This window comes from Macaca thibetana, chromosome 3 (genome assembly GCF_024542745.1).
Source record: "Macaca thibetana thibetana isolate TM-01 chromosome 3, ASM2454274v1, whole genome shotgun sequence".
In the NCBI taxonomy this organism is placed as follows: Eukaryota; Metazoa; Chordata; class Mammalia; order Primates; family Cercopithecidae; genus Macaca; species Macaca thibetana.
Window position 1 is genome coordinate 128,373,226 of NC_065580.1, and position 24,830 is coordinate 128,398,055.

Consider the following 24,830-nt stretch of genomic DNA (forward strand, 5'->3'; position numbering starts at 1 on the left):
ATGCGTGCCCGAAACTTCATTAGCAATTTTAATTTCGCTCTGGTCCTGTGATCTCGCCCTGCCTCCATTTGCCTTGTAATATTTTATTACCTTGTGAAGCATGTCATCTCTGTGACCCACACCCTATTCATACACTCCCTCCCCTTTGAAAATCACTAATAAAACTTGCTGGTTTTGTGGCTTGGGGGGCATCACAGAACCTGCCGACATGTGATGTCTCCCTTGGACACCCAGCTTTAAAATTTCTCGTTTGTACTCTTTCCCTTTATTTCTCAGACTAGCCAACACTTAGGGAAAATAGAAAAGGACTCACGTTGAATTACTGGGGGTGGGTTCCCCCGATAGCACCTCCTCCCACCTGTGGGGTGGCTCCTGCACTTCTGGTGGGTGCTGGTACCAGCTGCGGCCCAGCCGAGCACAGCAGGAACCACAGCAGCAGCAGCTGGAGCGCCCGCACCCAGGGTCACTCAGCCCAGGGACGCCTTGCCTCCAACCTTGGGTCAAGGGCCAGCTTGGTGCACAGAAAGCCGAGGTCAACCAGAGCATTTCCCACAGCTGGGTGAGCCCTCCTCAGCCTGTGGCCAGTTCCTCCCACCAGCGTCATGGTGCCACTGCCCCTTTCATCAGAGGGACACATAGGAAGATGCAGGGGCACAGAGACACCCACCATGGAAGAGTCCAGGGGAGTGAGGAGGAGTGGGGCCTGGTAACCTCAGGCCCAGGGCATTGTGGCACCCCTCACACCTGAGCAGAGATCAGCGACTGCCACCGTGGGGAGGACAGAGGGGCCCCGGGTCCTCCAGTCAGCCTCCTTCTCCACTGGGAGAAGAGAGAACTATTTCCTTAAAAGAAGCACAGAAGGCTGGACGCGATGGCTCACACCTGTAATCCCAGCACTTTGGGAGGCCGAGGCGGGTGGATCACGAGATCAGGAGTTCAAGACCAGCCTGACCAACATGGTGAAACCCTGTCTCTACTAAAAATACCAAAATAAATAAATAAAATAAACAGCACCGAGGCCACATGGTGGCTCACGCCTGTAATCCCAGCACTTTGGGAGGCCGAGGCAGGTGGATCACGAGGTCGGTTCAAGACCAGTCTGGCCAAGATGGTGAAATCCGTCTCTACTAATAATACAAAAGTTAGCCGGGCGTGGTGGGCGCCTGTAATCCCAGCTACTCAGGAAGCTGAGGCAGAGAATTGCTAAACCTGGGAGGCAAAGCCGAGATCGTGCCCCTGCACTCCAGTCTGGACGACAGAGTGAGATTCTGTCTTAAATTTAAAAAAAAAAAAAAAGCACAGAGTATAACTTGCAGATCTGACCCGGTCGGGTTTTCATTTTTTTTTCTTTTATTGCATTTTCCTCTAAATTATGCTTGCCTTCAGTCAGATTTCGTGTTTCATACTCATGTGGCAATTTAAATGTAATTATAGTGGTCACAAATTTAGAAACAAAAGTTTTACCTGAGTGCTACTTTAACATTAAACTTTCAATAGTGCTTTCTAAATCCTACAGTTTATTACCTTCTATTTGAGTCTATTAATTAGCCGTAGTAACTAATAATAATAAAGTCTTGATCTGCATAGCTTGTCTGTTTACAAGGCAGTGTATTTATTCATTTAACTGAAAGCGTGTGTTAGCAGACACGATGTGCCATCCTTTTTGCTAGGCTTAGGAAATAAATTGAAGAAAAGAAAATATTGGTCTCTACTCTCATGAAACTTTCAGTCTGGCTGCATAAAACCCTCACACACTCCTGAGAAGTGGATACCTCTGAAGTCTCCTATTAACCTCCTATTCCAATGTAACCACTATCTGAATTTTGTGTTATCATTTACTTTATGCAATTTTATCTGTAAACAATATACATTTGAATGTTGCCTGTTTGGGGGATTTATATAAAATCTACCATAAGTTTTCATCTGTGACTTGCTTTTTTATTTATAATTGTACTTTTCTATTTTTCCATGTTGTCTAGAAACAGCACATTTTCATAAAGAGGGAAAGGGGACATCTCAAGGTCTCCTGGCAGTGCAGCCAAGGCCGGTGAATTATCATTAAAGAGGCTGAGATTATCATTAAAGAAAAATCTCTGAATCGCGCCACTGCACTCCAGCCTGGATGACAGAGCGAGACCCCATCTCCCCATTCCCCCCAAAAAGAAACATCTCGAAGCACATTTTTTAACACCAAATAGCAACAGGATTATCAGGTTCAGGATTCTGAAAGAGGGAGTTTAGATCACCTTATTTCATTTTCCTTTTGCTTTTTTTTTTTTTTTGAGATGGACTCTTGCCTTGTCGCCCAGACTGGAGTGAAATGACATGATCTCTGCTCACTGTAACCTCCGCCTCCCGTGTTCAAGCTATTCTCATGTCTCACCCTCCCGAGTAGCTGGGATTACAGGCACTCACCACTATGCCAGGCAAATTTTTGTATATTTAGTAGAGACAGGGCTTTGCCATGTTGGTCAGGTTGGTCTTGAACTCCTGACCTCAGGTGATCCACCCACCTCGGCGTCCCAAAGTGTTGGGATTACAGGCGTGAGCCACTGTGCTCATCCTTTCCATTTTTCTTGTCTACCAGAATTATTATTAATCATTGGCCTACCTGCTTTCTAAGGCTCTTGCCACGTTTCCTCTAGCTTTCTGCAAAGCCACAGGGATTAAGGGACCTCCAATTGTTCCAGAAAACCACCTGGAACCTTCCAGAGTGAGGAAAGGAGACAAACACATAAGCTGTTAGCTAAATGACATAAGTGCCCTAGTGTCAGAGCCCCAGAATGTCAGGGCAGGGGAATGAAGAACCTTGGGGGGCAGGTAGGCCAACACTCCCCATTAGACATAGGTGAAACTGTAGCCTCCCATGACAAGTGACTGGCCCAGGGCTGAATAATGAGATAGTAATTAGGAGAATCCAGATTTCCTGTCTCCAATGTTAGTGCTTTTTCCAATGCCTCTACTATAAAACTCATCTAATCCAACTATCTCAATTATTGATGAGGAAACAGAAGTTGCAGAGAGGACTGACTTAGCCAGGGTCACTGCACACATTAGTGATGGACTTGGGAGTAAATCAGAGCATTCAGGCCAGTCAGCAACCTCAGATGCCATCAAGCCAAGCCCCTCACTTAACTGTTGAAAAAACAGGCCTAGAAAGGAAGCAAGAGAATGGATTTCTTCCAAGGTCTGTTTTGCAGCCCAAGTGTGCTGGGTTAGGTGGGTAGAGTTGCCATTTCCTGAGCCTGGACCACAGGAGACACGGTAGCTTAGAGGGAGAAGTTGATTTGGTTTGAATGGGCCAAGAGGGAGGTTCTTGAGAGACATCAGCCCTTGAGTGAGTGAGGCTGCATGAGGAGGTGCCTGCATTGACGCAGGAAATGGGGCTATTTAGAAATCCCAGGTGCAAAACCAGACAATTCCAGAGAAGTCTCCAAATACTTGGAATGAAAGCCTTAACTCAGTAAAGCAAGTGCAGAATTTCTATTATATTTGCATGGGAACTTATGAATTAGTGAGTTCAATTCACAAGATGAGGAGAAAGAAGAAAAAGAGAACTAAGTCTCAAAATACAGTCTCAGAGCTTGAAAGACCTCAAATGTTTAACAGATAGGAAAATTGAGGCTGGGAGTTGGCAGAAACTTGGCTGAGGCTAAAGTTACAGTCAAAAACGAAACCAGCCCTTCTCCTCTCACCCACCCATTTTCAGCACATTGAGAAGAGTTTTCAGCACTAACAGCTGGGTTTGCTGTAGCTTCTAGAATCTCTGTAAACAGAGAGGGCAGCTGGGTCTTTCCCAGAATCTGACCCTTTCCTGTGTCTGCCTGAAATCCCTGAGGTCACTCCTGGTGTCAAGGCTTTCACCAGCCCTCCATCCACAGACCTCCCAGCTCTCAGTCCTTTGTCTTGGCTCCCAGACAAGATTTTCTCCTCTCACTGGTGTGCATCTGCCTCAAGCTTCAGGGCTGCCAGCAGAATCTCAGCCCTGGCTAATCCCAGAACTGCAGCCCCAGAATAGCCCTGGATGACTCACATGGGCAAAACATGTCTTTCAAAGAAGCTGAGACCTTGAGGTTTCTAATCTTAATTTTTTTTTTTTTTTTTATACACAGACTGCAGTTTCCTTTTTAAGAACATGAACTCAGAGGATGCAGCCACTTGCCTCTCCAGGAATAGGCACTGAAATCTACAAACCAGTGGGGCCACCAGAGACTATGGCCTCAATCCTTTCAAAGTTCATTGTGAGGAAAGAGCCTGTCCCTTTTAGAGTGGCTGGAGCTAGCTTCAAGAGTCTGAAAAATTCATTATGGCACCAAGCCTGATGCAGTTCTGGACTCAACAGGAATCTTGGGAGATTCCTCACATCTTTACTCGCCCATCTTTAAATCATCCACACTGATCATTCTCTCCTTTCTTTAATAAGAATTTAATGATTACTCTTCTAGGTCCCAGAACTTTTGCAGACAGCAGATAAAATAGACAAATATTTTTTATCTCAAGAAATAAGTATCTTAAGCAAGGAATTTTAAAAGAGACCTCTGTACTATTTTTTATATATAAAGATGCAGGCAAGTATAGAGCTTTGATGTTGGATGAATCTGAGTTTAAACCTGCTCTGTTCTGTGATCTTTGGTAGCTACTTTAACTTCCCCGATCTTCAATTTTCTCAATCCTAAAGTGAAGATAAAATTTTTACTTTATCCTCAATCAGTAAAATATAGATTTTTTTTTTTTTTTTGAGATGGAGTCTTGCTCTGTCACCCAGGCTTCAATGCAGTGGTGCGATTTTGGCTCACTGCAACCTCTACATCCTGGGTTCAAGTGATTCTCCTGCCTCAGCCTCCTAAGCTGGGATTACAGATGCACACTCTTGCCCTTATTAACCTTGACCGCAGTGGCTGGGTTGGGGGTGGCCACTCTGGGCTACACCCAAGTTTTCTCTTGCTGGATGACTTGGGCTCCGGCACTCAGGGCCTCCACTTTCCTGGTAGATAAATGAACATGGCTTGAGCCACTTAGTGTTCAGACAGTTTCTTCTTTACAGAAAGTGGCCCCCGATAGAAGTCGCTTGCCTTAGATGAATAACAAGGGAAGGGTCCCCGAGAGGCCCCAGCCCATGGGTCAGTGCCTCATCCCCACAAAACATAAAAAGCTGCCTTGGAAAAGATTCAAGCTGCAGGCACCGATAAGGGAAGGAGCACAGGGTGTTGTCCCTGGAGACATGTCCACAGCTGCATAGATAGAAAAACCTCCTGCCCATTTGGATAAAAACTTGCACACACTTCCAGCTCACTCAGATAAGGGAACAAGGCCTGGCATAGAAATGCCTTTGTCCTTTGTACAGTCAGTGGCCTCCTAGGAAAAGTTTCTTCTCCTTTTTTGGGCATGGTCACGGTGGGCTCCCGTGGGCACTCTACTTTCCTTTATTAGGATTGTAAGTCCAGCCTCTACGAATCATCACTTCATCCCGTGATTGGTCCCGGGCCAAAGTCCCAGGCCAAGCTTTTCCTTTAGCTCCTGGTTGGTCCTGGGCCAAGCTGAGTCCTGCATTCGCCAAGACAACCCAAAGACTAAGCACATTCCTTCCCCTTTCCAGTCCATAAAAACCCAGGAACCCAGCACCGCGCGGTAGCTCACGCTGGTCATTCCAGCACTTTGGGAGGCCGAGGCAGGTGGGTCGTTTGAGGTCAGAAGTTCAAGGCCAGGCTGGCCAACATGGTAAAACCCCGTCTCTACTAAAAAATACAAGAATTAGGTGGGCATGGTGGCGGGCGCCTGTAATCCCAGCTATTTGGGAGCCTGAGGCATGAGAATCACTTGAACCCGGGAGGCAGAGATTGCAGTGAGCTGAGATTTCACCGCTGCACTCCAGTCTGGGCGACAGAGCCAGACTCAGTCCAAAAAGAAAAAAAAAAAAAGGAAAAAAAATTGTTGTCAAAATATGCACTATTATTTCCAGCTTTGCTAAGTTTAGGTTCTGAAGCCAATTTTATAGTTTGATACACTCAAGTAAAAGATGTCTTCCTTTTAAATAAGAAAACCTACAGTTAATTAGCAAGTATCACTTAAAGGTAGAATATTATGTGAAATTCTGATAAAAATTCTAGATGCTGGGTTTGAAAAATTCTTGGTTTTTAACACATAAATTACACTTGTATTTGGACATCTTCCTAACCCCAAACATTTGGGGATATTTTTCTTTCTCCATTCCACAGAAGCTTGTAGCTATCAGATCTTGCCCCCCTCTTTTTTCCTCTCTATTTAATGAGGAAATTGTATTTATGAACTATGTCTCACGCCTTAAATTTTTAAAAAAATATTTTCAGGCCTATAAACTATATTAGTGCAACACTTCAATGAATATGATATAAACACATTCCAATAAAATTATAAATCTGTTATAATTAAGACTTAGTTTTTAAAATATCTTAAAGTTAATTATTGTTAATTTCCCAATGCTTCAGTATTACCATAAATTCTTGCTTTACTGAGAGTAGAAAATAATCTAAAAAAGAAAAATAATCAACCATCTCTAAATTATTGAATTTATGTGAATATGTTGGGGTTGATGTTTAGTGATCTCTTCCTTAACACCCTAGCAAAAATACTTGTGTAAAAGCATATTTCACAAATTTACTCTCCAATACCAATTAGCATTACTTACCTTTTGGTTACTTTTATTGTGGGTTTCCACCCCCATATTATTTCTAATAAAGCACAGCAACATGACTTCTTGAAAGCAGGCCTTGTGAATTGTGCCTGAATTTCAACTCATAAAAGGGAGGTGAATGCCATTAGAAGGTGTTTAATACATTTCCACCAGCAACAAGAGGCACAGCTGGCCATACTGGACCTCACAAAGGCTGGATTGGAAAGCAGAGATATCAGGTTACTGGGACTATGTCTTTATGACCGTGATGGTTGGAAGCAACCAAGCGGGGCTGTCCTCTATTGTATAAAAAGTACAATCAGGCATGTTAGGGGTCAGTGGTTGGGAAGATAATAATATTTGCATGCTAATAAAAGCTACCTGACAGGGAGAATGTAAACAACAGTGATTCCTCCTCTGGCCCTGTGACTCAGCAGGCTTATGAAGCAGTTAAAAATAGCAGATGTCAAATGGCCAACACAATCTAACAACATGCTCAATACAATGTATGACTAGTGGAAATCCTGAATTTCTTCATTTCTGCAGTTTCTGTTATTTCTTAAGGTGCCTTTAATGAATAAAATCTGCCTTAAATGTTGACACCTGATAACTTCTCTCTGGAGGACTTTTCATTGGCTGACTTAATCAAAATCCAGCTCTTGCCATCTAAGTACCATTAAATGAATTTTCTAAAAGTTCCTAAGGGGTCAACTATTACACTTTCAACTTCTTTTTAATGATATATTATTTTCCAAAAAAATCTCCCTTACAGCTATTTGAATAGTTGGGCTTTTGCTCCTCACTTGTGAGCAATAAATTATATATATTTTGCAAAATCAAATACAGAAAACTTAAAATTTATATTGGATAACCATCAATATGATGTATATATCTGGTATAAACAACTTTTTTTAGCAGACTGAATTCTGCATTTTTCTCTTTCCTGATATGTATGTGATGCAGCAGTACCAGTTTTTCTCCTGTAGGGGCATAAAAAGGGATTGTCATTTATGTTATCTACTAAAAACCTGTGGCAGCTTATGGTATTATTGACCACAGGTTCCAATGTCTTTTTGCAGATTTAAATATTATATTGTAGTGTCAATTTAATATTTAGATGTGTGTTAAATCTCTAGATATATTGTAATTAAATTGATTTTTTTTTTGTAACAGCGATGGTAATTAGCACACACTGAAAATCCAGCAATTATTTTCTTCTTTTTTTTGGTTTTTGTTTTGGTTTTTTAGACTGAGTGTCTCACTCTGTCACCAGGCTGGAGTGCAGTGGCGCGATCTCGGCTCACTGCAACTTCTGCGTCCTCCGCCTCCTGGGTTCAAGCGATCCTCCTGCTTCAGCCTCCCGAATAGCTGGGACTACAGGCACATGCCACCACGCCGAGCTAACTTTTATTTTTAGTAGAGATGAGGATTCACCATGTTGGCCAGGATGGTCTTGATCTCTTGACCTTGTGATCTGCCCACCTCAGCCTCCTAAAGTGCTGGGATTACAGGTATAAGCCACTGTGCCCAGCCTATTTGCTTTTTTTTTTTTTTAACTGAAAATCACATTTGTGGGTACCTATTATCAACACTGTATTCATGATTCAATTTATATTCTGTGTATCTAGTTATGAATTTTATATAGCAATTAATTTGGCACTTAATATAAATCTATTTGATTTCAATACAATGGTGTGTGTGTGTGTGTGTGTACTTCACTTCCTTGAGCCTTGGGAAATTGATTTTACAAATATATTACACAGATATAAATGTATCAGGCTTATTTTTTTTGCAAAGCTATATGTACATTTTTCATGTTTATTAAAATAATGGCATTGGTATTATGTAGACATATTTGTAGATCTCAGAGAAGAAATAAAATATTGCAAAAATTAATGCTTAATAAATATTTCTGGTAAATCAATAAAAAATAAAAAGTATACATCTTTACAAGGTAGTTATTTACAATTGCTTAAAGCTTACCTGGTCAGCCTAGGCCTATCTTCTTTAAGACTTTGCTTAAATTGCACCTGCTCAGTTACAGTCTCTCCTGGAGAGAAATAACCCTGAATGAGAATGACCAAGAGAACAAGGAAACATTTTGGGCAGAGAAATCATATGTGTAAAGAAACAGAGCTGTGGAAAATAAATAACGTTCACAGAAGGATAAATAAATCAATTTTACCACAGTTATTTTTAAGAAAATAAACGCTTTGAAGTCAAATCAATTTATTTAAAATTGCAAATATAGTGGTGAATGAAATTAAAGGCCTCTGTCTTCACAGAGTTTACACTGTAGGGTTTGAAAAATTAAGACCATTAGAGAATAAATAATACCTCATATAAATCAGGTAGTATAAGTTGCTACTACATTCTGGAAGAAGGCTTGCTAATACCTACACAAGCTGAAGATCCAAATATATTTTAATTATATTTGTGGTCATGAAGCAGCATCATTTGTCTGGGGTAATACCCAAGGTTCCTTGCTTCATGCCAAGAAAATTAAGGACACAGACACACAAGGAGTAAGTTTAAGAGGGGAAGTGTAATAGGTAAAAGAGAAAAACTCCCTCGTGCAGAAGAAGAACATTCAGAACAGATCTCCCCATTTGTGGCAAGATGCGCTTGGTTTTATAGATGAGCTTGAGGAGGTGTTGTCTGATTTACATAAGGCACAGAGGATTGGTTGGACCAGGTGTGCCATTTACATAGCATCCCAAGAAGCTGGCCATCCCACCCTCATTTCTTATTATGCAGATGGATTCTCTACTGGCCCATGCCATGTTGCCTATTCCCTGACTTCACACATGGTGACAAAGAAAAGGGAAGATGGAGCCTCCATGTTGAACATGCCTGGCTCCCAGGTAGCCTTTTCCTATTGGCACAGCTGCCGGCATTCACCTGTGCAAGCTTCCAGCTTGCTTATATGTTTGCAGCTTCAATTTTCAGGCTGCTTTTTGTTAAATAAGTCCTGATTTGGGGGCTGATTTTTATTTTAGAAAATCTAAAAAAGGACTTACTTACCCTAGCTGCCTAAATAATTTCTTTTTAGCTCCTTTATCAGTTATATATCTACATAACTGCACAATTTAAAAAATGCTCAAGACTGTTTATAAAAGAACTAAAAATCTGGAAAATCACCAAAATATTCATGAACAGTTGAATAAATAAATTGTAATGCATTTATATAATGTAACATTGTAGGTCAATGAATATGGGCAAACCACAACTATAGACAGAAACAAAGATCAATCTTACAACTATTGCTGAGCAAAAAAAAGCTGGCCAAAAATGAGAACTTCTTTTATTAGTCCATTTATTTAAAGTTCTAAAACAGGCAAATCTTATTTATTGTATAAAAAGCCAGGATATAAATTACTCTTGGGGAACAGTAATTGAAAGGGAAAATAAAGAAGGGCGAGTTCTCAGGTTTGTTAAACTCTTCCATCACTGGGTGCTGGGTTCATGGTATATGCATTTTGTAAAAATTCATCAAGCTGTTCTTTTATAATTTTTTTGGGGGGGTGGGGACTCTTTTTTTGTGGGGGGCGGGGTGGGGACTGAGTCTAGCTTTGTTGCCCAGGCTGGAGTGCAGTGCATGATCTCGGCTCACTGCAAACTCTGCCTTCTGGGTTCAAGTGATTCTTCTGCCTTAGCCTCCCGAGTAGCTGGAACTACAGGCATGCACCACCATGCCTGGCTAGTTTTTGTATTTTTAGTAGAAACGGGGTTTCACCATGTTGGCGAGGATGGTCTTGATCTCTTGACCTCGTGATCTGCCCACCCCAGCCTCCCAAAGTGCTAGGATTACAAGGTGAGCCACCACGCCCTGCCGAATTCTATTTTATGTTAAATCTCACTGAAAGACACTATGCAGTAGCTATGTCCCTCAGTCTTTTCTGGGATTTTCTGTTGCTTGATTCCCAACCAACCTTATTTAAAATCCTATTTATTTCTAAAGCCCCAGATGTAATTAAAAAAAAAAAAAAGCAGAAATGAAGCCTAGTTACCCCCCACAAAGAGTTCACATCTATTTTCTTCCCCAAATGAACCAAAAACCATACAAGCTAAAAAATCGTGGGTTTGAAATTCTAGTGAAATTCAATGACAGCAGTCAAAACTATATGCAAAAATGAGCAAAGTCACAATGTAGAAACTCTTAGTCTGTTTTTCCAGGAAGAATAATTAAATTCTTATTTTGGCATTTTTTAGAAAGGATAAATACAATAAATATGACAAAATATAGCCACTCAATTCTAATAGAACATATTTAAAGTATGATTTATTTCATTCTTATTGTTAAATAAATACTATTATATATTTAGACAAGACTTACAGTGAAAAAATACAGCCACCATGTATGAATTAAAACAGCCCAGGGGAAAAGAGTATTTTTACTAATAATGAAGATTGAAGTTCCAAGAATGTATAATAATATCTCCTGGACATATAGCTAATGACCCAATCAAGCTTAAATATGTTTGGTTTTAAAATGTTGATTTCCCCACTGTTGACAACGTCGACATAACAGTTTAACCTCAGACTCAGAGTTGGTAGTTGGAAATAAATCAAGACAAGTACTATTGAGGTAGGACAGGTAGCCAGGAAAGTTACCATGTCCTCGAAATGCAGCAACCATGGCGATTGCATGGCAACTGTATATTGTCAACAAAATAAGCCCCAGCATTTGCACTGTATTCCAGGTAATTCAGGTAAAGCTATCTCCAGTAGGGAAGTTTCCCTGTAGAGAGCATGCACATTTTGATTTTGCCCTCAAGTTGACATTTTACTCGTTATAATAGTAAAAACATACTTATGGGTGGAAATATAAGATTCTAATGAGACATGTGACATATAAACAAGTATGTATAGCTACTGTGTATGTGCCCTAAGAGGACCACCCAGAGCATGTTTACTAGTAACACTTCTTCCCATCTCCTTATAAATAATGATGTAAGACACCCATAAAAGGAGTCTCCCTTGCTGTCTCATTCTTACAAGCAACCCACCCTGAATCCCTTCTCTCTCTCTCAAAATGTGCTGGCTATTCTGCACCTAATTTGAAAATAATCTTACTCCTTTGCAAAAAATTATGCTGCGTCTTTGTTGTGTGTGTCTTGATTATTTTTAAACTACGAAGACAAGAACCAAACACTCACAACAGCCATCAACACTATTATGTTTTGTTTTGTATATTTTATTATCAATATTTTCTATTCTGTTATGTCAGTATTCACATTTTAAATAGAGTCAATTTGTATTGAAATCTATTATTTAACACTGTTGAATTGAAAATTTAAGTGATTACATAATTATTTGTCATAAAAGCATGCATATTTTTCAAGTTTCTGATTTATCACATTTCCTATTCAAATTAAAAAACATTGGACATACAGTCAAATACATGTATCGAGTTTAATGTTTTATTTAATGATTTGGATTCAATTCCAAAATAATTTATATTCATTTATGATTGTGTATACTTTTGACCAAATTTGACATTCCAAACTAAGGAAAAACTAAAGCATGTTTTCAAAGGTTAAAGGGACTTAAGCTTTCAGGCCTTAAGTGCTCTGTAGTAAAATAAACAAATAAAATCTCATCTTTTGTTACAAACATTTTAACAGCTTTATATCTGAGCACTTAGGCATCAAGGACACAACTCTGGATGATGTTTAGTGCATATTGAAATTGATAAAGTAGAAATAATTATCAGCCTAATAAGTGATGGGTACAGCAACATAATACTTGAAAAAAAAACCATTTAGGGCCAGGCGCGGTGGCTCGTGTCTGTAATCCCAGCACTTTGGGAGGCTGAGGCGGGTGGATCACGAGGTCAGGAGTTCAAGACCAGCCTGGCCAACATGGTGAAACCCAGTCTCTACTAAAAATACAAAAATTAGCCAGGCATGGTGGTGTGTGACTGTAATCCTAGCTACTCAGGAGACTGAGGCAGGAGAATTGCTTGAACCCAGGAGATGGAGGTTGCAGTGAGCCAAGATAGAGCCATTACACTCCAGCCTGGGTGACAGAGCGAGACTCTGTCTCAAACAAACAAACAAACCATTTAGGGTATGTTTGATACACAAAAAGGTTGCATAGGATCTGCACTGAACTGCTAATATAAAGTGTTCTCTTTCTCTCTGTAATTTAGTCTTTATTCTCAACCTTACAACCACTACATGCTTACATACACAGAATAAGAAAAAACAACTCTTTCCTAGAAGGCAGTGTTTTATTTTATTACATCTGTTCCACATTGCTGTGAGAATGCTGAAGTGCACCCTCTTTCACCAGAAGACTACCTGGGTGAATGCAAATAGACTGGCACTGGAGAGGACCAACTCAGCACAATCACTTGAACTGTGTCCCTTTGCTTTTCAGGCAGTGAAAATGCCTTTTAAGAGTGAAGATAAAGTGACTGCTGATTAAGCAGAGAGTTTTACATGGGAAAAGATTTGTTAATTGTTTGAAAGGTTCATTGCGTAGGCTATAATTTTTATAATGTGAAATGCTGCTCGGTGTGGGAGACGCATGAGGGAAGAAGAAAAGGCACACACACAATACCTTTCAGGGTAAACAACCTTTATCCCACATAAATGGCAACGCAGATATAAGCAAATAATATAATAAGCAAATGATATAATAAACAAATTTATATAATAAGCAGATTGATATAATAAGCAAATTGCAATGGGAAGGGGAGAAGGAAAAAGATAGATATGTACATATATTTACACTCACCAGACTATGGAGGATTCATCACCAGACTGGGAAGCAACAGCCTGGGCTCCAGAGTTGGACACTATGCTCACCAGACTATGGAGGATTCATTATCAGAAAGCAACAGCCTGGGCTCCAGAGTCAGATACTACACTCATAAGACTATGGAGGATTCACCACCAGACTGGGAAGCAACAGCCTGGGCTCCAGAGTCGACCACTCATCTGCGCACAGAAGAGGAGAGGTCTCATGAAGCTTCGGCATGGTCTGGGACCCTAGCTCTTTTTGTAGCAAGTTGTTTGGCATGAGGTCCAGTCATGAGGGCCCTTTGTGACTGGGCTCAAGGAACAAAAAAAGGTCAACTTGTTTTTGCGATTGTCCATTGTTTTTCAATAACTAACATACAGGACTAGACTGAAAGAGATATTTCTCTGAAACAGTGCTGAACGCTTCAAGGGGCTCACACAACCTGTTCCAGGACTTAGTGACCATTGTTTGTGTCCATGTTCAATTGAATTCAAATTTAATATTTAACTTTTCCTCCACAAATGGATAACATAAATACTGCACAAAAGATAAAATAGAAATGATGGAGTTTGCCACAAAGGAAAATCAAAGCTGTATTATAACAATGTAGAAAAATATATATCTACTGTCAGAGGAGGGTAACTTGAACTATTTGAGAGATGTTCTCTAAGAATCTAAAATTATTTTTAGTTTCTATAAAAAATGTTTCTTAAGCATTTTTAATTAAAAAATTTAAATGCTTTCTTCGTCAGTTTAATTTTTCTGAATAATTTAAATAGAATAGAGTAAAATAATAAATATCAAAAAATAACTTTTCTGGTAATAGATCAGTTAAAATTTCACACAAAAAGAGTTAAATTTTACAAAATTTTATGCTGACCAGCTTGATCAGAAGCCTCTTTCTTACAACTTGGAGAGATAACACAAAGATGCAGCTTTCATGTTGGGTGGGAGGAAAAGTGATTACCAGGGGATAGATGATTGTCGTTTTGAAGTGGCTCTGTTGTAGGGGTATACACCCTGGTTTTTGGTATCAGCCAAGAAAGAATTCACAACACAGACACACACAAGGAGTGGGTTTAGGAGTGGAAAGTTTAATAGACAAAGAAGAGGAGAGAGGAAAAAGGCTTCCTCATTCTGAGAAAGTGGGTCACCCAGGAAGAGTCTCTGGATTGCAGCAAAATGCAATCAGTTTTGTACAGAGGCTTGAGGAAGCAGCGATTGATTTACATAGGGCTCAGGGATTGGTTTGACCAGGTGTGCCATTTACATAGCCCACAAAAAGACTAGCCCTCCCACTCTAATCTTTTATTGTGCAAATGGAGCCTCCACCTGGTGGTGGCCAGGATACCTGCACATGTGGTTTAACCTGGAGGCTGCCATGACACCAGTACATGTGGTCACAAGGAAAAGAGGGTGGGAAACTCCATATTGAATGTACCTGGTTTCCAGTTACAGCTGCTTGCATTTACATATAAAAGCCTCTAGTTTGCATATCTGTGCTTAACTTTTCAGGCCACTTACTGTTAGAGAAAAAACGGTTTGGGGGCTGCTTTTTATTAAAAGAAAATTCCACTGAGAATGCTTTCATTCTGTCTAGCTGCCTAAATATAATAATTTCTTAATACCTCCTATATTATTTCCCCCCCTCAGGAGGTATAAGCCTAACTGCTGTTAGAAGGTGTTGAACAATATCATATGCCGGGGTTAGGCCCCCAAATCTGGCCATAAACTGGCCCCAAAACTGACCATAAACAAAATCTCTGCAGCACTGTGACATGTTCGTGATGGCCATGACGCCCACGCTGAAGGTTGTTGGCTTACTGGAATGAGGACAATGAACACCTGGCCCACCCAGGGTGGAAAATTGCTTAAAGGCGTTCCTAAACTACAAACAATAGCATGAGTGATCTGTGCCTTAAGGACATGTTCCTGCTACAGACAACTAGCCAGAGCCCAACCCTTTGTTTCAGCCTGTCCTTTTGTTTCCTGTAAGGAGTACTTTTAATCTATAATCTATAGAAATAATACTGTATCACTGGCTTGCTGTCAATAAATATGTGGGTAAATCTCTGTTCATGGCTCTCAGCTCTGAAGGCTGTGAGTCCCCTGATTTCCCACTCCACATGCTATATTTCTGTGAGTGTGTGTGTCTTTAATTCCTCTAGTGCCGCTGGGTTAGGGTCTCCATGACCAAGCTGGTCTTGGCAAGTGGTGCCCATACGTGGGGCTTGAACCCAGGTCAAAGGGTCACCGGAGCGATGGTTGGAGAATGTGGAACTAAGATGGAGGACACCCGAGTACTCTTAAGCGATCCCTATGGTGAGTAAGAAGGGGAGCTTGGCAGCATCAGGGTAACAATGAGACAAGTGTGGGCTGTGTTTCATTCCACCTTGGAACCTTTTCACACTGATAATAAGGAAGAAGGAGAGTATAACGAAGTAACAGAAGAGGTTACAGAGCAAGTTTGTTTGCCAGCTAAAGCTAAAGCAGCAAAGGAGGGAGAGGTTCATCCCTACCCTTCTGTACCCTCTCATTATTTTGAAGGAACAGAGTGGCCTGACCCTCCAGATCTTTCTTTTCCAGAGGACACTGGGTGAAAAGTAGTTGCCTCAGTGACGGTTCAAGCAGTGCCTCGAGCGACTGCTCTCAGTTCTATTCACGCAGGAATTCAGCAGGCTAGATGAGAGGGTGATTTAGAGGCTTGGCAGTTCCCTGTTAGGATACACCCCCCAGATCAACAGGGAAATATTATAGCTACATTTGAGCCTTTTCCTTTTAAATTACTCAAAGAATTTAAACAAGCTATTAATCAATAGGATCAGGTTCTCCTTTTGTAATGGGATTGTTAAAGAATGTTGCTGTTTCCAGTCGGATGATTCCTACTGACTGGGACGCTCTTACTCGAGCTTGTCTGACTCCTGCTCAGTTCTTATAATTTAAAACTTGGTGGGCAGATGAAGCTTCCATTCAGGCTGCTTGCAATGCCCAGGCCCAACCTCAAATTAATATAACTGCAGACCAACTTTTGGGGGTCGGCAGCTGGGTTAGTTTAGATGCATAAGTGGCCATGCAGGATAATGCCATAGAACAGCTTAGAGGAGTGTGCATTAGCGCTTGGGAAAAAAAATCACTTCAGGTGGAGAATACCCTTCCTGTAGTGCTGTAAAACAGGGACCAAAAGAACCATATGCAGATTTTGTAGCTTGGTTACAGGAGTCTCTTAAAAAGGTGATTGCAGATTCGGCTGGTCAGGATATAGTGTTGCAGTTATTAGCTTTCAACAGTGCTAATCCTGACTGCCAGCTGCTCTGCGACCTATTAGAGGGAAAGCACATTTAGTTGATTATATCAAGGCCTGTGACAGTATCAGAAGCAATCTGCATAAAGCTACTTTGTTGGCACAAGCCATGGCATGACTGAAAGTGGGTAAAGGAAACACTCTGTTTCCCGGAACTTGTTTTAACTGTCGGAAGCATGGCCATACTAAAAAAGAATGTAGAAAAAATCAGCGAGTCAGGCTGCCAGTTGAGGAAAAAAAAAACAACTGCTGAGCCTGGAATATGTCCAAAATGTAAAAAAAGAAAACATTGGGCTAATCAGTCTCACTCTAAGTTTGATAAAGATGGGAACCTGATTTCGGGAAACGCCATGAGGGGCCTGTCCCGGGCCCCATTTCAAACTGGGGCATTTCTGGCTCAGGCCATTCCCTCATTCCTGTGCAATATCTGTCCCCCGCTACAGCTGGTAGTGCCATGGTAGATTTATGCTGCACAAAAGCTGTGAGCCTTCTGCCTTGGGAACCTCTACAAAAAGTTCCAAAAGGAACAAGGGTCTGTGGATCCTTGCCAGCAGGGATAGTAGTATTCCTTCTAGGTAGGTCTAGTTTAAATTTAAAAGCAGTGCAACTACATACAGGAGTCATTGATTCAGATTACAATGGGGAAATTCAAATTGTTATATCCACTTCTGTTCCCTGGAAAGCAGGGTCAGGAGAGTGCATAGCACAGCTCCTGATTGTGCAGTATGTGAAAATGGGGAAGTGAAATTAAATGAACAGGAGGATTTGGAAGCACAAATAAACAAGGCAAAGCAAATTATTGGGTGAATAAAATTATTGATAAACATCCTACCTGTGAAATAACTATTCAGGGAAAGAAATTTAAAAGTTTGGTAGATACAGGAGCAGATATTTCAATTGTTTCTCAACAGCACTGGCTGTCCACATGGCCAATTCAACCTGCTCGATTTAACCTAGTTGGAGTTGGTAGAGCCCCTGAAATATATCAAAGTAGTTATATTTTGCAATGTGAAGGGCTCGATGGGCAACCTGGACTATTCAACCAATTATAACTTGTGTACCTATAAATTTATGGGGGAGAGATTTATTACAACAATGGGAAGCACAAGTTCTAATTCCAGAACAATTACATAGCCCTCAAAGTCAACATATGATGCATGAAATGGGGTACATCCCTGGTATGGGACTAGGAAAAAATTTGCAAGGTTTGAAGGAACTGCTTCAAATGGGAAGACAAAGTTCCCGCCAAGGTTTAGGATATCATTTTTGATGGCAGCCATTGTTAAGCCTCCAGAACCTATACCTTTAAAATGGTTAACAGATAAGCCAATTTGGATAGAACAATGGCCACTAAGTAAAGAGAAACTGGAGGCTTTAGAGGACTTAGTTACTGAACAATAAGAAAACATGACACATAGCTCCAACATTTTCCCCCTGATATTTTCCAGTCTTTCTTATCAAGAAAAAATCAGGTAAATGGAGAATGTTAGCAGATCTTAGAGCCATTAATTCAGTTATACTACCTATGGGAGCATTACAGCCAGGATTGCCTTCTCCTGCTATGATTCCAAAAAATTGGCATGTAATAGTCATAGATTTAAAAGACTGTTTCTTTACTCTCCCCTCAGCTGAGCAAGACTGTGAACAATTTGCATTTACAATTCCTGCGGTAAACAGCCTGCAGCCTGCTAAGGACGTTTTTATTGGAAAGTGTTGGCAGAAGGCATGTTAAACCGTGTAACAATTTGGCCGACTTATGAAGGGCAAGCAATTGAACCTACTTGTAAAAAATTGTCAGTGTTACATTATTCATTATGTGGATGATATATTTTGTGCTGCCCCCACTCGAGAAATACTACTCCAACTCCAACATTATGGTCACTTGCAAAATTCAATTTCTCATGCTGGTTTAATTATAGTTACTGACAAAATTCACACTACTCCTTACTCCTACTTGGGGACTTTAGTAAATGATACTACCATTGTGCCAAAGAAAGTAACATACATAGGATCAATTGAAAACATTAAATGACTTTCAAAAATTACTAGGGGACATTAATTAGATATGACCTGCTCTAGGTATTCCTACCTATGCCATAAGTAATCTATTTTCTATCCTTAGAGAAGATCCCACTCTCACTAGCCCTTGGCAATTAACAAGGGAGGCGGAGGCAGAGTTACAGCTGATTGAAAAGCAAGTCCATAAAGCTCAAATAAATAGGATAGATCCAGAAAATACTTTAGACTTACTGATTTTTTTTCAACTCAGCATTCACCTACTGGTGTTATTGTCCAAGAGCAGGACTTAGTAGAATGGTTTTTTCTTCCACATACTCTAACTCCTTATTTGGATCAAATCGCTACTATGATAGGAAATGGGAGAACTTGGACTGTTAAATTACATGGATATGATCCTGGAAAAGGTATTGTCCATCTCACGAAGGCACAAATATAGCAAGCTTTTATAAACAGTCTTACTTGGTAAACCCATTTAGCTGACTTTGTGGGTATTCTTGACAATCATTTTCCTAAAACAAAACTGTTTCAATTTTTGAAATTAACTAATTGGATTCTCCCTAGAATAACTAAATTTAAACCAATTGAAGGTGCTGAGAATGTTTTTACAAATGGGTCTAGTAATGGTAAAGCTTCTTATTCTGGCTCGAAAGGTAAAGTTTTCCAGACGCCCTATACTTCAGCTCAAAAAGCATAGCTTATATCTGTAATTGAGGTATTAACTGCTTTTAATATGCCTATTAATGTGATTTCTGATTCTTCATACGTGATTCATTCCACACAATTAATTGAAAATGCTCAGTTATGATTTCATATAGATGAATAACTGATGACTTTATTTACCCAATTGCAAACAGCAGTTAGAAGTAGAATGCACCCTTTTTACATCACTCACATTAGGGCTCATACATGTCTTCCAGGACATTTAACTGAAGGGAATCAAATGGCTGATTACCTAGTTGCTAATGCAACATCTAATGCTAGACACTTTCACAATTTAACCCATGTTAATGCCTCTGGTCTCAAATGCAGATACAGCATTACCTGGAAAAAAGCTAAAGCTATTATCCAGTGATGCCCAACTTGCCAAATGGTGCATTGCTCATCTTTTACAGGAGGAGTTAATCCTTGAGGATTGGAATCTAATTCTCTTTGGCAAATGGATGTCACACATGTTCCCTCATTTGGGAGACTAGCTTATGTACATGTATGTGTGGACACCTTTTCTCACTTTGTCTGGGCTATATGCCAATTAGGAGAGTCTTCTGCCTGTATTAAATGTCACCTTTTGCAGTGTTTTGCAGTGATGGGCATTCCAGCTTCTATTAAAACAGATAATGCCCCAGGCTATACTAGCCAAGTTCTAGCTACATTTTTCTCTATATGGAATATTAAACACATTACTGGTATCTGATATAATTCTCAAGGACAAGCCATAGTGGAAAGAATGAATCTGTCCCTAAAACAGCAGTTGCAAAAGCGGAGGGTGTGGTTGGGGAACAGGGACTATGGGACACTGCATATACAATTGAATCTAGCCTTATTGACTTTAAATTTTTTGAGCCTGCCTAAAGGCCAGATGCTATCAGCAGCTGAACAGCATCTACAGAAATCAGCTGCAAAGACAGAAGCAGAACAACTGATTTGGTGGAGAGATCTGATAACAAAAACTTGGGAAAGAGGTAAAATAATAACTTGGGGTATAGGTTATGCTTGTGTTTCTCCAGGCCAGAACTAGCAGCCAATTTGGATACCATCAAGACACCTAAAACCTTATCATGAGCCAGATGCTGAGGAAGAGATTCTGGGAAAATCCCGAGGACCCCCCCCGTTGCAGCCATGTTGAGATTGATGCTGAGGAGGACCCCAACTGTCACAAGCAACACCCATCAAACACCACCACCTACTTGGGGACAGATCAAGAAGCTGTCACAGATGGCAGAAAAAAATCTGAGGAAAGCTGGACCACCAGTCACAATGAGTAATTTAATGGTAGCTATGATAGTGGTGATCACCATTGCTGTGAGTATTCCTTCAGCAAGGCCTGACACAGAGAACAATTATACTTATTGTACATATCTATCAATCTTGGCTGGCAATAATGCCTGGATGTAATCACTCTATGACACAGTTACACATGCTTTCTTATCTCAGTATTTACCCTAATGAATCTGCTCCTATAATTAAGGCATACCATCCTCAAAAACCTATTTGTAAACATAATTGGACCTGTTCAGAAAAAAATGAACGTACTTGTTTGGGAAGATTGCATTGCAGAACAGGCAGAGGTGCTGTGCAAGGATTCCTATGGAATCATTATTGATTGGTCTCCTAAGGGGATGTTTAGCTTGAATTGCACCTTTGAGTCTGTGTGCCAAAGCCACATTATGTTCAGCTGGTCTGAACAAAATAGTCAGATGGCAGAAATGATAAGAAGTATGGCAAGAGTTCTTATTATCTGGAAACATGGCAGTATAGTGGCACCTCAACCTCAAATGATATGGCCTGCTATAGGAGCTAAACAAGGATTTGTGGAAACTATTAATGGCTCTTAATAAGATCAAAATTTGGGAATGAATAAAAAAGCATCTAGAAGGACACTCTACAAACTGGTCTTTGGATATTGCAAAATTAAAAGAACAAATATTTAAAGCATCCCAGGCACACCTGACCTTAATACCAGGAACTGGAGTGCTTGAAGGAGCTGCAGATGGATTAGCAGTCAGTAAACCATTAAAATGAATAAAAACACTTGGAAGCTCTGTGATTTCAATGATGATTGTGTTATCAATCTGTGTTGTTTGTCTTTGTGTAGTCTGCAGATGCAGATCCCAACTCCTGCAAGAAGTAGCTCACCGTGATAAAGCCACCTTTGCTTTTATTGCCCTGCAAAAACAAGAAGGGGGACATGCTGGGGATAGACCTCCAAATCTGGCCATAAACTGGCCCAAAACTGGCCATAAACAAAATCTCTGCAGCACTGTGACATGTTCGTGATGGCCATGATGCCCACATCGAAGGTTGTTGGCTTACCGGAATGAGGGCAAGGAACACCCAGCCCATCTAGGGCAGAAAACCACTTACAGGCGTTCCTAAACCACAAACAGCAGCATGAGTGATCTGTGCCTTAAGGACATGTTCCTGCTGCAGATAACTAGCCAGAGCCCATCCCTTTGTTTCGGCCAATCTTTTTGTTTCCTGTAAGGAGTACGTTTAGTTAATCTATGATCTATAGAAACAATACTTATCACTGGCTTGCTGTCATTAAATATGTGGGTAAACCTCTGCTCATGGTTCTCAGCTCTGAAGGCTGTGAGTCCCCTGATTTCCCACTCCACATGCTATATTTCTGTGTGTGTGTCTTTAATTCCTCTAGTGCTGCTGGGTTAGGGTCTCCAAAACAGCTGGTCTCGGCAAACATAACCCTTTCTGGGTACTTCCTATTGGAAAGGAGTGCTGTGGGCCAGGCGTGGTGGCTCGCGACTGTAATTTCAGCACTTTAGGAGGCCAAGGTGGGTGGATAACAAGGTCTGGACTTCAAGATCAGCCAACATGGTGAAACCCAATCTCTACTAAAAATACAAAAATTAGCCAGGCATGGTGGCATCTGCCTGTATTCTCAGCTGCTCAGGAGGCTGAGGCAGGAGAATTGCTTGAACCCTGGGAGGCAGAGGTTGCAGTGAGCTGAGATCATGCCACTGCACTCCAGCCTGTGCAACAGAGCGAGACTCCATCTCAAAAAAAAAAAAAAAAAAAAAAAAGAGAGAGAGAGAAAAAAGAAAAGAAAGAAAAGAAGTGCTGTGGTCGGGGGACAGCAGTTGGGGCTCCTTCTGAGGTAGATTTAAGTGTTCTCAAAATAACGCTGTGTCCATGTGTGGGTCTGTTCATAGCATCATTTGAAGTTTGATTGTTTCTAGGTGAAAAGAGACACATTTTTCAAGAAGGCTTGAAATATAGGGTTAGAATATGAGTATTTAGCTTATCATTGTTAGTAGAGGTCCTATAGACCATAACTATGACAGCAGAGTTTAACTGTTAGTTACATCAATGGATTGTAATACCAATTTCCCTCCACTAGATGTTGCTGTACACTGCCAGAAATGTCAATATAAAAGTAACATTTCTTTTGAGAAAACATACATTTCCCCCATGACTTGCCATTAGGGAATAATATTAGATTTAGGCCATCTTTTCTAACTTAAAATATCATTGGGAGAAATATGTTATTGGGTGGCTAAAATAACTTTAGTGTTAATCTTAGCAATTTCTTTTTTTAATTATTAAATTCTTTCATGACAGGCCCTCTCACAAGATTCTTAAACTTTCTGACTTGTCCTAAACATCCTTCCTTTGAACAACCAATCATTTCCTTTCAGGACAAGAATTTACCATACAAGATTTTTTTTATATAAAATCTTTTTATAACCTTCTTTCCATAGCTTAGAGTGCACCATATTACTAATCTTTAATACAAAGTCCTATCAAACTTAACGATAGTAAACTTTCATGCTTACTTCCTATCCATAACTATTACTCCTGCTATAAGCAAAACAACCTTGACTAAATATTTTCTGCAACTGCTAATCCTTTTACAAAGATAATAATTAAGCAAATTTTTTCAGCAATTAGAATTTTACAACCAGAATTCCACATTGTGGGTGTCACGGTGTACAGTTCTATTGCAAATAATAGCATTAATATAACAATTCCTGCAAAAGTGGTGGAGTAAATAGTTTCTGTTTAAAACTTTACTTGCCAAGATACAACATTTCCCTTTGGGAATTTATGAAGTTACAAATGCAATTCTATGTATAATTGAAATTTCCTGTAAATATTTGATGGTGAATTTTGAGAGGAAATGTAGAATTTTTTTAAAGTATCTGGTGAGGTAGATGGGACTGAGTAAGATGAGTAGCTCTTATTCAGTTACTTATCTTTTATGATTTTCAGTTTAAGATCTTCTATTTCTCCACATTGGTATTCAGGACATTCCTCTGGGCTGTCAGAGGTTGCTCCCTCAGCTCTTCAGGCTTTGACTTGAGTGTGATGCATTCAGAATTTGATACCTGTAACTTTTACTGCCAAGAGACTTGAAAGAAAATCAGTGTAGGGCCCATCCTAGTGTGAGTTTAGGGAAGGAGAGAGAATGGAGAGAGTTTTCACTAATACCAAATCTCTTGGGTTAAACAGAGGTGGTCCTATTTCCTGGGGTTGGGCTTCTGCCAGTTGTGTCAATTCCTGTTGGAGTGAGCTAGAGAGATTACATGCTTAACCAACTTAGAGGTTTTCTGCCTGAAAAGAATCTCTGAACACAATGATAAGATGTATCCTTTCCTAAGTGAAAAGCTTGTTGAAGGATTTTAAGGATTTTCCATTGGCTGGAGGCTAGCAAATGGAGTTTGCCATCCTCTGATGGTAGCCATCCTGAGAGATGAAAACAGACCCTCAAGAAGCAGCCCATTCTATTTCTGCAGAGAAATACTGAGTTTTAATTTCTCTTATGGAGCCTTCCTATATTAGAAGGGCTTGAAGTGTGTTAATTCTTTGAAGCTTCCTCACCTTTGACTTAGCTGTCTGATCAGATAACCTGTTTCCTTTGGTTACTTCATCTGTCCTCTTTTGATGTTCCTTACAATGCATCCCTGCTATTTTTCATGGAAGGAAAACTGAGGATAATAACCAGTTAATTTCTGGTGATATTTTATAGGAGATGCATTAGTGGTAAGAGAATTTCTTTCTACTTTTTATTTTAAGTTGTATTTCATACAGGTATTCAATTTATATCACCCTCCTTCATTATTTCAATGCCTTCTCCACTTTATATCAGTAGAAAACAGGCCACCTAGTCCCAGGAAAGCACGTGGTGCTAGTGCCATTTTAATGATGATGGTGAAGAGCACTTGTTTGGGTGGTACTCACATGCCAGACACTGTTATTTGGCTCAAAGTACTGGTTTTTAATCTTTCTCTAAATGTAGTGATAAAATAAAATAAAATTCTTAGTTAAGAATGACAAAGTTATGTCATTAAAGTATGTATTATGGAATTTTATTCACACTTGAGTGTGTCTGACTTACCCAGAATATTGAAATTTTTCATGAATTCAAATTGAGCA

General features: G+C 40.1%; 1 protein-coding gene across 1 annotated transcript in view; it reads right to left on the reverse strand.

Annotated features, from left to right (window-relative positions):
• LOC126950211 (zinc finger protein 680) overlaps nucleotides 1-15,045 on the reverse strand; it is a 473,756-nt gene extending 458,711 nt beyond the window's left edge. The window contains exon 1 of the mRNA XM_050783494.1: nucleotides 15,042-15,045. The gene's annotated coding sequence lies outside the window, so the exon portion shown is untranslated. The remainder of the gene's footprint in view (nucleotides 1-15,041) is intronic.
• Nucleotides 15,046-24,830: the final 9,785 nt, after the last annotated feature.